The 12,015-nt window shown below is 44.6% G+C and overlaps 1 protein-coding gene and 1 non-coding gene across 2 annotated transcripts in view; one reads left to right on the top strand and one right to left on the bottom strand.

Moving 5' to 3' along the window:
* Positions 1-12,015, bottom strand: part of C12H19orf12 (chromosome 12 C19orf12 homolog) — an 83,452-nt gene that overhangs the window by 16,055 nt on the left and 55,382 nt on the right. The window lies entirely within an intron of this gene.
* TRNAV-CAC (transfer RNA valine (anticodon CAC)) lies at positions 4,515-4,587 on the top strand. Its single transcript has one exon. It is a non-coding gene; the product is annotated as a tRNA-Val (tRNA).

A 12,015-nucleotide genomic window follows, 5' to 3' on the forward strand; every position in this document is an offset into this window, starting at 1 on the left:
CCACTATGCCTGGTTACCTTACTGCACCTACTCACCTTTCCCCAGCAGATTACAATGGGCTCTGCATATAGTAACGTTGGTGGTTTAAGGAAGGAGTCAGGGGACTCTTTTGGGTACATAGGGTTATTTTTGCACTAAAAATCAGTTGCAGTTCTTGTAAACATACGAAGCCCTGAAAATTCAAACATTTCCATTACCGCTGTTCTAATATTACACCAGACTTTTAATTCTAGGTGTAAAGATTGGTGCTGAGGTTCTCTTGTACGGCTTGGAATTTCAGTTCAATCCAGATACACACCCACAAGTTTGCTTCTTCAAACCTTAACCAACCTTCCCTGCCTATAGAAATCCCTTTTCCCTCTCTCACAGGCAGCTCTTTTACTCCTCGAGACTAAGATGTGATCCTCTATAGCTTTCCTCCTCACTCAGATCGGCATAACACTCCCATAGCCGGCATAACCTACCACCCCCTCACCTCCTCAGCCAGGCTGACAGAGATTCCATTTGTCCAGGAGTCCACAAATCTCCTCCTACCTTTAAAGATGTATCGTGGGGTGCTCCTTGACCTTGGCAGTGCCACATTTTATACCGGCGGCATCACACCCAACTAGAGCTTTGCTCTTAGGGTTACCAAGATGTCAGCAGGGCACCTTGAGCGTGTGGTCACTTTTCCTGTGTTGTACTCTCTGGACCTGTCAGAGCTCTTTGCACATATGCTGTGTGCACAAAACTCAGTTGAGTGCTGTGGGAATGTGCAGCCCTCCCCTCCCCTTAACACAGAAAAGTGGGCGTTGTGTGGGCCCTCTTCCTGAGATGAATTTTACCTTCAATGTGTGAGTTTCTTACTCAGTGCTGTCCCTGGGAGGGTGCACGGCCTTAGACACCCCCTACTCTTTCCTAGGCCTCACCACCGCTCCACAACTTCCCCCAAGCCCCAGCCTCTTCCAGCCCCTGCCCCACCCTACCTCTTCCCACCCCTGCTCTGCCCCATCTCTGCCCCCATTCCACCCCTTTTCCCAAGCCCCCGCCCCTTTCCTGCTTCTGTCCCCTCCCCTGAGCGATGCCCAGAGCCGGCAGGACGGGCTGGGGCCAGGTCACTCTCTACTGCCGGCGCCAGAGCCCCTGCTAACCCCCCAGACTGCTCTGGACCCCGCGTCCCAAAGCACAGGGCCCGGGGCGGTTGCCCCGATCTGTCCTATGGATGGCACAATTCTGCTCTTACTCTAACTCTCTTCTAACTTCTACACTGCTGCCATTAAAAACCTGTGGCTGACCTGTGCCAGCTGACTCAGGCTCACAGGGCTTGGGTTAAGGGCTGTTTAATTGCGGTGTAGACAGTTGGGATTAGGCTGGAACTCTGTGAAGAGGGAGGGTCCCAGAGCTTGTGCTTCAGCACAGGCCCTAATGGCTACCCTGTAATTAAACAGCCCCTTCACCTAAGCCCTGCGAGCCTGAGTCAGCTGGCATGGGCCAGCCATGGGTATCTAATTGTAGTGTAGACGTAAACTGAGGTAAAGAGAGACTAGAAATACATTCACCACATAAGTAAAAGGCATATCAACAGGCAAAGTGAGGTTTTTGAATGAAACTTTTTATGTGTCTCTGAATAATCAGTCAATCACAGGTGAACACATTTAGAAGTTTTTAAATTAAGTGATTATTATCGCACTCTTGTACCCTGTTCTGGGTTGTGGGGTTTTTTCAGTTTTAATATTTGAATGCCTAATCTACCCAAGTTTTAGTGTTTGAAATACCTAATCGTTCATCATGATTTACCTTGTGCAATAAAAGCACACACTGAATATGAGATCACTGTTTAAATAAAATAGCAACACCGAGGGAAAAGAATTCAGAACAGGAACATGCACAGAATTACACTAGCTAAGCTTGGCGACTAAAGCCAGAAGATATATACTTGCAGACAGTCCAGCTAAATTGTATCAACCTTTTTTATACACTAGTCTTTTCCTCACACCTATTTTACATGCTGAGTTTATTTAGCACTGAACACAGTGATCATATCTCACAGTTCTAGCAAATTCATCACTCTTTTTCTCTTCTATACCCTTTCATCTCAGTGTTTCTGCAGAGGCTGGTCATGGGAAAGGGTCATTACTGGGCAGAAGCATCAACAAAAAGGCAGCCCTGGCATTCGGAGCTGGATACTGTCAGTCTAGGGCTCAGTCTCAGCAGTGGGCTCACACAATTAAGGGCATTCTTCCCCAAACACCTGACAGTTTTATCCTGGGATTTCCTAGTTACCTTGGCACAGATCCTCAGAGGTATTTTGGCTCCTAACTTCCACTGAAACCAATAGGAGTTAGGCACCTATATACCTTTGAGAGTCTCTGAGGCATTGTCCCTGTGGAGCTCAGCTCTCTCAGCGGATTACGGGATATTTGAGATAACCAGCTTCAAGCCTGTTTAGGCCATTTTAGATTAAATCAATAACTTTGATTCCAGTCAGAAAATGAACAAGAAGCCTCTGACCTGCAGCTATGTTTACATCTGCCTTTGCTGCTCAAAGAGCAATCTGCTTCCTGCTGTAAATGTAGCTTCTCTGTGGCATAAAATAAATGAAGTTCCCATAATCTAAGCTGGAGATGGTGAGGGTGAGGCAGAGTGTGTTGATGCTCAGCAGAAAAGGGCAGGCATAGTTTCCCAGTCAGTAGAAGTCCTCACCACTGTTGAAATCAATGGGCCAGATCCTCTCCTGGTGTAAACTGGTATAGCTCCACTGACTTCAAGCTAGTCGCAGTCTCTCTGTACCTCAGATCCTCATCTGCAGAATGGGGATAAATATATTTCCCCATCTCATAGAAGTGTGGTAAGGAGAAATTAATTACAGCATTGAAAAGCCTGTGAACAAAACCATGTATAAACTCATAAGGGGTTCCCAAATAGGGATACAAACTAAATGTCCGGAAAGTGGGAGTAAACAGAGAACCTAGGCAAATACTCACTTCTGAACTGCTGGTTACTCTGAAATGGACACAAGTTGGAGGCTTCTTGTTTATCTTTATGGTGTTTATGCAGTGATGTCAATGTTACTAGAGCTTCAGCAATCACTCCACATTTGCTATAATGTAAATCATTGGGGAGGCTTTGGACATACACTCATTTCCTTAGACGGAAAGTACACTAGACATCCTGAAGCTGGCTAGTTCATAAGAAAATGACAGATCCCAGGTCACCACCACTTGAACACTTTGCCTTCAGAGTTTTGAAGGGAAGGGTAGGAAATCTAGTTCAGGATGTCAGGAGCAGTCTGGAGGCAGGGCGAGTCCAAAATCTCGAAAGGAGCAAGTTCTGTCTCAGTTACGTTCCCTGCACTTCTGCATGCATTCTTGCATGTTCTTCCGACACTACTCACCCTTCTGCTACTGATTCTCAACTTGACCAGAGAAATATAAATAAGGGGATTTTACTTGTTCATGCCTTTAAATTGTAAGCTGTTTTGAATCTGTTATTTATTTGTGACCCATTCCTTTCATATAGTACTATACATATTTATGGCATTGTATAAAGTACAGTTCATTGAGGAGAATGTTCAACCTCCGTATTTTAGGGTCAAAAAGATAGATACACACAGAGCTTAAACTATATATTATGTCTTGGATCCGAAACCCCTTGATGTCAATAGTAAAACCCCCTTTGATTTCAATGGGCTTGGATCAGGCCTCATATAATTGTTGAGGTTAAGTGTATCATCTACTGTGAATAGAACAAGCTGTTAAAGCTGCTATTTACTTCCTAGGGAAACCCCTAAAAAGCCTCTCTCCATCTAGCTGCCTCATTATTGCTATTTGTCATCCAAAACTGGCAAGGGACAAATGAAGCACATGGTTCCTAGACTTTTCCAAGTATGGAAGTGCACAAAACACTGCCAATGCTAAGCGCAAACGTTAGCAAAAGCAAAACACTTCTTCAGAGCCTAACAATAAAAGTGTTTTGAAACCTTGCCAAAAATGCTGCTAAATACAAATGGTTTTATGATAGTTTAACACTTTGCTTTCCTATTTTTTCTTAGAATTCAACCCTCGGTAAGAACAGAATTTGTTATTTCTCTATATAACATAGGAATATCCTGTGTAATTTAAATATTAATGAATAATAATTAAGAATAAATATGTAAGTTGCAGCAACACCTAAAGACCAACCAGGTCAGATCCCCATTGTGCCAACACTGTATAAACATACAGCAAATGACAGTTTTTAAGATACTGATTTATCCGGGTGTGGATAGGGATGAATCACAACAAATTGTAATACTAGGATGATCCAAATGTGCAACCCTAGAAAGCTGCAGATTTCTTTTTAATGAATGTAGGGTGATCCCACATATTTGATATAGCTTCCAAAATTTCAACTTCAAGCAATGGAATATGGTCAAGTAGTTAGGAGCATGGAACTTGAGCCATGGATGGGGAATTAGCTCAAATGGTAGAGCACTCGCTGAACATGTGAGAGGTGGCGGGATTGATACCTGCATTTTCCATGAAAATTTTTAAGTGGTTTCTGTAGCGTAGTGGTTATCACGTTTGCCTCACATGCGAAAGGTCCCCGGTTCGAAACCAGGCAGAAACAGTGTCTTGTGGGGTGGGAAGGGATAGCTCAGTGGTTTGAGCATTGGCCTGCTAAACCCAGGATTGCAAGTTCAATCCTTGAGGAGGACATTTAGGGATCTGGTGCAAAATTGGGGATTGGTCCTGCTTTGAGCAGGGGGTTGGACTAGATGACCTCCTGAGGTCCCTTCCAACCCTGATATTCTATGATTCTATGGGCTCTGGGGTTCTATTCCTGAATCTGCCAGTGATTCATTGAATCGGACTCTACTCCCCACTGAAATCAATGGCAAAGCTCCCATTATTCCCATCTTCAGTGGAAGTGTGATCAAAAGCTCTGCATGACCTTGACTATGTCACTCTGCTTCTCTGTGGCTCAGTTTACCTATTTGTAAAAAAGGGTATAAAATATCTACCTTCTTCACAGGCTTACGCTTAATTACGGTTTATGAAACACTTTTAAGATCCTTACAATAAAGCTCAGTACATGAGCAAAATACAATAGTAATGTTTTTAAGAGGAAGAATGTATTGTTGATTCGTCAGCCAGAGCTACTCGGACAATAGCACCAGGAAAGATGGGACAATGAGAGGCTAACTTCAAAGTCAACCTGTGTCAAAATTTACTTCCAGCAAATGGACTAGATGTGTCTGACAGAACATCAAGACTTCTCTATTTGAATTAATGATCTGTTGGAAACTGACATTTTTAAATGTAGAAATGCTATTTTAGGTCATTTTGCAGGTGATTTAAACATTTATTAGCTCTATTATTTCTGTGAGCTCTGCACAATTGTACTCAAAGGCTTTTTTAGCAAAGGGGGTACAATAAATATTCCTAACACAAATTCTGTAAACTCTAAAATATATTGATTCAGCTCTCATCATAGGAGTCTTTCTACTGAGTCCAGTGGGAGCCAGATCAGGCTCATGCAAGAGATAGGATGGTATGATATAAAGGTTTTAATGGCAGTTGTTCGTGATATGTGCATAACTTACACATTGGCTGTGCCACTCATAAGTAGTATGATCATCCCAAACTCATGCTAATAAACCTTTATAATCACACTACACACTGCAGAATTCCTGATTGACAGATCGCTATATGGCATTGTTTTTAAAGCTCGTTTTGTCTAACATCACGTTTCATGAAGATTAAAAAATAGTGCCCACTGGAGTTCTTAAGACCCTATGGGCTCTGAACTCCTAAGTATGTTAGTTGAGTCTTTCCACTGAATTGTGTTCAGAATAGTTTTATACAATGCCTGATGTTTTTAAAATGCTCAGTTAAACATACACTTAGCTCAGGATTTAACAGATGTTTTTGTTAACATTATAGACTAATCCTTTTCCTGCAGGCTGTTGTAATAACTTTGCCACTAGAAGATAATAAAGAGCCCTTTTCTCCCCTACAGAGTTTACCTTTGGCTGACTCAGCCTGAACAGCTGCAATTTCCTTTATTTGCTTTGAAATAATTGCAACTCACTTGGGCTGAAGATATTTATGCTCTTGAGAAACCAGTTGTTTTTGGAGAAAAAATGCAATGGGCAGCAGATTAGATAGCTACAACTACAAACAGGTAAATGAACTTTAAAAGCTGGTACTTCAAGTTTTAGCTTTTCTGACTGGTCTCACAAATGCTTAATTTTTAGGACTTGAAAAAGTCCTAGCTCCATAGACCTTTAACAAGTGGTCGTTAGGATTCTTTGTAAAACTGTGAGTTTATTTTTCCACTTGAGGCACTTGGGCCAAGTTGAACTAAGGAAAGGAAGCCAATTTTCAAGTGTGACTGGCTAACAGACTAGAAATGATATACACTTTCAGAGACAGCAGCCTCCCTAGCATTGTACAGCAGTTGGTTGAACCGTTCCACTTTGACTGGGGATGGAGAAAATAAAGATAATCATAAGTCACAGAATGTTCAGCCAAGCCAGGTGCTAGATCTGCTCAACAGTCCAGTGCTTAAAAATATTAACAAAACAGAAATGATTAGGGGTATGGAGCAGCTTCCGTATGAGGAGAGATTAATAAGACTGGGACTTTTCAGCTTGGAAAAGAGGTGACTAATGGGAGATACAATAGAGATCTATAAAATCATGACTGGTATGGAGAAAGTAATTAAGGAAGTATAATTTACTCCTTTCCATAATACAAGAACTAGGGGTCACCAAATGAAATTAATAGGCAGCAGGTTTAAAACAAACAAAAGGAAGTATTTCTTCACACAACACACAGTCAACCTGTGGAACTCTTTGCCAGAGGATGTTGTGAAGGCCAAGACTATAACAGGGTTCAAAAAGAACTAGATAAATCCAAGGAAGATGGGTCCATCAATGGCTATTAGCCAGGATGGGCAGGGAGGGTGTCCCTAGCCTCTGCATTCCAGAAGCTGGGAATGGGCGACAGGGGATGGATCATTTGATGATTACCTGTTCTGTTCATTCCCTCTGGGGCACCTGGCATTGGCCACTGTTGGAAGACAGGATACTGGGCTAGATGGGCCTTTGGTCTGACCCAACATGGCCGTTCTTAATCACACTTCAGAAAAGTCAAAAGGGTTGAACATATTACAATTATTACGAGAAATCCCAGAGAAAACGCATTCAAAACATTGAGTCATTGGGATAAAGGATATGAATAGGAGAAGTTAACAATGGATTCAAAGCGAGCTTAACACCTGGAAAAAGAAAGGCTTAAGCATTATGAAAGATTACTGGCTAGACCTGAATTACACAGAGTCCTAGGACAGCTTTTGATATATTTGTCAGTGCACCGATTTCTGCCTGCTGCAACCTTTGCATATCTGACTGCAAGTATTAAGCAAACAGCACTGAGCTAAGTATTACATTGTAAGACATGGAGATCTATCCAATTCTGTGGTATCATTCTGAAGGCAGTTAAACTTGGAGATAGTTTTTAAACACCCATTTCCAGTCAAAAGGCTGGGGAGGGAGGAATATATCAGTTTCCTACAAACTGTGGTTTAGAGAAGTCTGCCTTTTCAGTGCTTTTCTTTCTCTAGTGTATTTGGACAGCACCCTTAACGTTCTTCACCAGCAGCACAGAAAAACGAAACTCAGAATAAAACTCTAAGAGTGAAAACCTGAGCTCAACAACATCGCCTACTCTGTGCTGCTGTAAACTGAGCCCGCTTCCCTCTCCCAATTTTTCAAAAATATATTTGCCCTTCAAAGGCCCATTCCAGCCACACTTACTCACAAAACGTCAGTGGGCTATGTGCATGAGTAAAGATGGCAGGAATGGCATACCATTTATACCCGCAATTAGTCAGTCCACTTTCAGCAGTCAGAAACAACTATGAAGTATGAAGAACAGTATCAAGAAGTAAGGGCTGACAGACAAAAATTGACCTTGTAAGTTCCCATGATTACACAGATGTTTTAGCTTTAAAATATACAGAGCTACTTCCATATTCTTCTTACCAAAGAAAACTAAAACTTGGACAAGAAACATTTAATATCTTGAGAGATCCATCAGTTCTCATTAAAAATTGGGAAAGCGAGCCAGTCTCTAAATTATAGACCAGTGCAGGCTCACTAATCTAATGCGGGTTATGCAGCGTTACCACAGTAAATCTCAATTTTCAAATGCTTCCATTAACTTTGGGTGCCTCCATTTTTGAGTGCCCAACTTGAGACACCTGAAAGGGGGATGATTTTCAGAGGTGCTGAACATGCACAATTCTCATTGACTTTAACTGAAATTGTGGGTGCTCAAACATCTCTGAAAATCAGGCTTTGGGTGTCCAAATAAGGCACTGAAAATGTGCATCCATTTTTGGTCTAATCTGAGTGGCCATCTGCCAACCCTCATCAAAGGAGTGTTGCTAATGGCTCTGAAGAAGCCCATCTCAGCTTCGTTGGCCGGAACTGTAGCTGCAAGATGGATGCTTGTTCAAGAACCGTAAAGTGCTACATATACATGGAAAATAAGTGTATGTTTTCCGTGACTGTGCTTATTACAGGTTTCTGATGTCCTCTCCATCTTGAGCAGCCTGTTTATTACAGGTACTGTGTCTGTGGTGGTTAGAGCATGTAAAGGGAGGAGAATGGCATGTGGCAGGAGAAATATGCTTAGGGCTCTGACATGGACATCCCTGGGCTTACAGAACACAGAAGGAATTACAAAATATGTTCAGGGCAGAGGGGATGCCAGTGTATTGCCATCAGTATATGAGCACGGACATTACACTATTGTGAGAATGGAGGTTTTAATAGTCACACTGAACCAACTGCATTGTGCACCCCAACCACAGCACTCACACGGACTCAGAAAATCACGGCTGTTATGTAGAGTTTAAGGCTAGGTGCTAAAGGAAGGTGGGAAGAGAACTCCTTCTGCTTCCCTGGGCAGGCTTTTGGAGCAGGGTCTTGGCTCTGACTTGTCAAGTACCCTCCTCTGTCCTCTCCTCAGTCTTCTTCATCTGGAACATAAATTAGTGAACTGTCAATGTTTCAAAGAGCTTTAAGTTGGGGTTTATATGTGAGCACACGTGTCCTAAAATAGAGAAGCCGGTGTTTGTTAAAAAAACAACAACAACACAGCACTCAGAGATTAGTGACTTAGGGATGTCAGGCTATAGACAGTTTAGATTTTACTGTGGTCGTTATACACAAGATAGTCATAAGGCAGCACATACTCAATACAGTCACATTTCTTTAATAAGGACGCTGCTGGGATAGATCAATGATCCCATGAAATGAATGGCCCTAATAACCAATGTGGGGTTTTCACCCAGTAATGGCCTCAGAGAGCATAAATGGACATAAGATTACAAGGCATCATGTAGAGACAAGGCGGGTGAGCTCAGGGACGGCCTTAGGGGTGAGTCACCCGGGAAACTGCCCAGGGGAGCCATAGTCAGACGGACGACATGCAGCAGCACAAAGGTGCGCTGTGTAGTGTAGTGTCAGAAGCTGCTCCCGGCTGGCAGGGGAGCGCTGGTGGGGGAGGGAGGTGTCCAGATTTCTCCCTGCTTCCTCCCAGTGGAGGAACATGGTGGGGAGTGAGCAGTGACCCACAGATACTGCTCCCCGCAATGTTCCTCCGCGCCGCCATCGGAGCTGTGAGTGGGGAGCGGCATCAGGGCTCCCTGCATCCAGGTCGCTTTCCCCACCTGGGCATTGCTCTTCACTCCTCCCCGTCCCAGCCCCTAGGGGGACATGGAGGAGCAGCATTTGGGAGCCGGGGGGGGGGGGGGGGCGGGGGAGAGCAGCAATACCAGCTGCTCCATGCATCCAGGTCACTTTCCCCACAGTAGAGGTGCAGGGGTTAGAGACACAGGGGGACACACTGCAGGGGTTAGGGGTGAAGGGGGTGGAGAGCCCACAGGGGCCAGGGGCAATGGGGAGCACCCATGAGGGCCAAGGACAATGCGGGGGCAGGAACACCTAAAAACAAGTGCGCACAGGGCACCATTTTCCCTAAGGCCAGCCCAGGGTGATGTAATATCTTTTATTGGACCAATTTCTGTTGGGGAAAGCTTGTCTCTCTCACCAGCAGAAGTTGGTCCAATAAAAGCTATTACCTCACCTATCTTGCCTCTCTAATATCCTGGGACCAATATGGCTACAACAATGCTGCATACAAGAAATCATGCAGTAATTTACCAATATTGCATTCATGAGCACTTTCAGTGCATGTCTGTGTAAATATTAAGAATCAAGCTGCATTGTACAAAATAATTCATGTGTCTCAAAATTTTAACAGTAATAAATAGTTTCATAACATCTCTTATGTAAGAGACTTTAAAAACCGCAATTGCAATTCCATCTCAGGAGCACACAATGAAGTTAAATTATCTTGCACAAGATTTTAGAAGTGTCCCAATAAAATAGCTCTTAAAGCCTGTTAAATGCATTACTTGAAATCTGCTCCTGGTCATGTGTTAAAATTAAGTGGATGTCCCTATTGACTATGGACCAATGACACGTTGCCTATTGTACTTCAATAACCTCTGGTTAATACATTGTTTTACAATGAATCCATCCTGAAAGCCTATTTTTGTGCATTATAATGTGTCTTGTTTGCAGTCTGGGCCACCCTTCAGTGAGACACACCCTAAAATGCAAGACTTGAGAAGTGACACCAGGGCACTCTGAGGGAAGAGGAGGAGCAAGTTTTGTGTTTGTAAAATTCCAAAGCCTGCACTTCTCCAGCTCTGTCTCACAGTTTAGGAGAAAATCATGTGGGATTGCCCTGCAACAAAGCAAGCTGTCACTGCGGCAGTGCTGCTCACGAGGATCCTGCCCAGAGGTTCCACTTATATAGCACCCCCCAGATGCACGCTGTTCTCAGGGCCAGACCTAGGAGTTTTGCTGCCCTGGAGAAACTGGCAAATGTCGACCTCTACCACCTCCGAGTCACTCAGCCCTTACTGTTTTGCTGTATTAGATCATTGTCGGTATGGGAGAACTTCCTGTACCTAAAACCACAAGCTCCATTCAGAGGAGCATTGCCTGAAAACTCTCTCATGGGGAGTGGCCTTTTGAACAACACTCAGCTGCCATCACTGCGGCCCTTTGTGCTTCAGGAGAGTAAGCAGGAGCGCAGTACGAAGTGCACCATCCACAAAAGCACTCCTGAGGCTGGTGGTGCGCTGGAGAAAGACAGCGGCGAGGGGCATCATTGAAACAAGGAGAAACAAAGAGGGTGAGAGTCTTGTCCCCTGGCAAAATTCCCATGGACTGTAATGGGTTCCGGATTTCATCCATGAGGTTGAAAGCAAAACAGAAGAGAGATACAACAACAAGACATGATTTTCACTGCATCCAGAAACTAAAACAGCGCCCAACCCCACAACAGGCAAACTTCTACAAGCCTTTGGAATGCATGAAGTTCCAGATCCTCTACATACTTCAGGCACGGAACCACTTATCATCCCCTCTGAACCTCTCAGCAAGTCAGGCCATGATTTGCCCCATCTCTCACACAGCCCGTGGCACAGAGAAAGGCTCCGGCAGGGTCTGGGCTGACACAGAAAACTTCCCACGAACTGCTTCTATTCCTAGTCCCACTGGACAGCTGGAGGTCCCAACGTCCCTCTTCTCCGCGGCTAGGTGGCTCCCTTGCTCCCCAGCCAGTACCGTGATGATTCCTCCTGCCCGGCCTACTCATAGCAGCTGGGTGCCCTGCCCTGCCTCACCGCCAGCAGCCGGATCCTTCCCTCACCCCCTGCTGGCTACCCCAAGCCTCGCTCCCCTCTCACCTCCCCATACTCTGCGGGGGCCCGAACTCCGCGGCTGGGGACCCTACGCCCCTCCGTGCCCCTGCAATCTGCCCCACCCGCTTCCATTCAGCCCCCTGGCCGGGCTCTCACTCTGGCGTTGCGACTGGGCGAGATCCAACAGAGGGGCGTGGTCAGAGCGGAATGTTGAGTCGGAGCGTTCCAGAACCGGACGGTCTTGTTCCGGCTGCCGCGCGCTGATTG

This window comes from Lepidochelys kempii, chromosome 12 (genome assembly GCF_965140265.1).
Source record: "Lepidochelys kempii isolate rLepKem1 chromosome 12, rLepKem1.hap2, whole genome shotgun sequence".
NCBI lineage: Eukaryota > Metazoa > Chordata > Testudines > Cheloniidae > Lepidochelys > Lepidochelys kempii.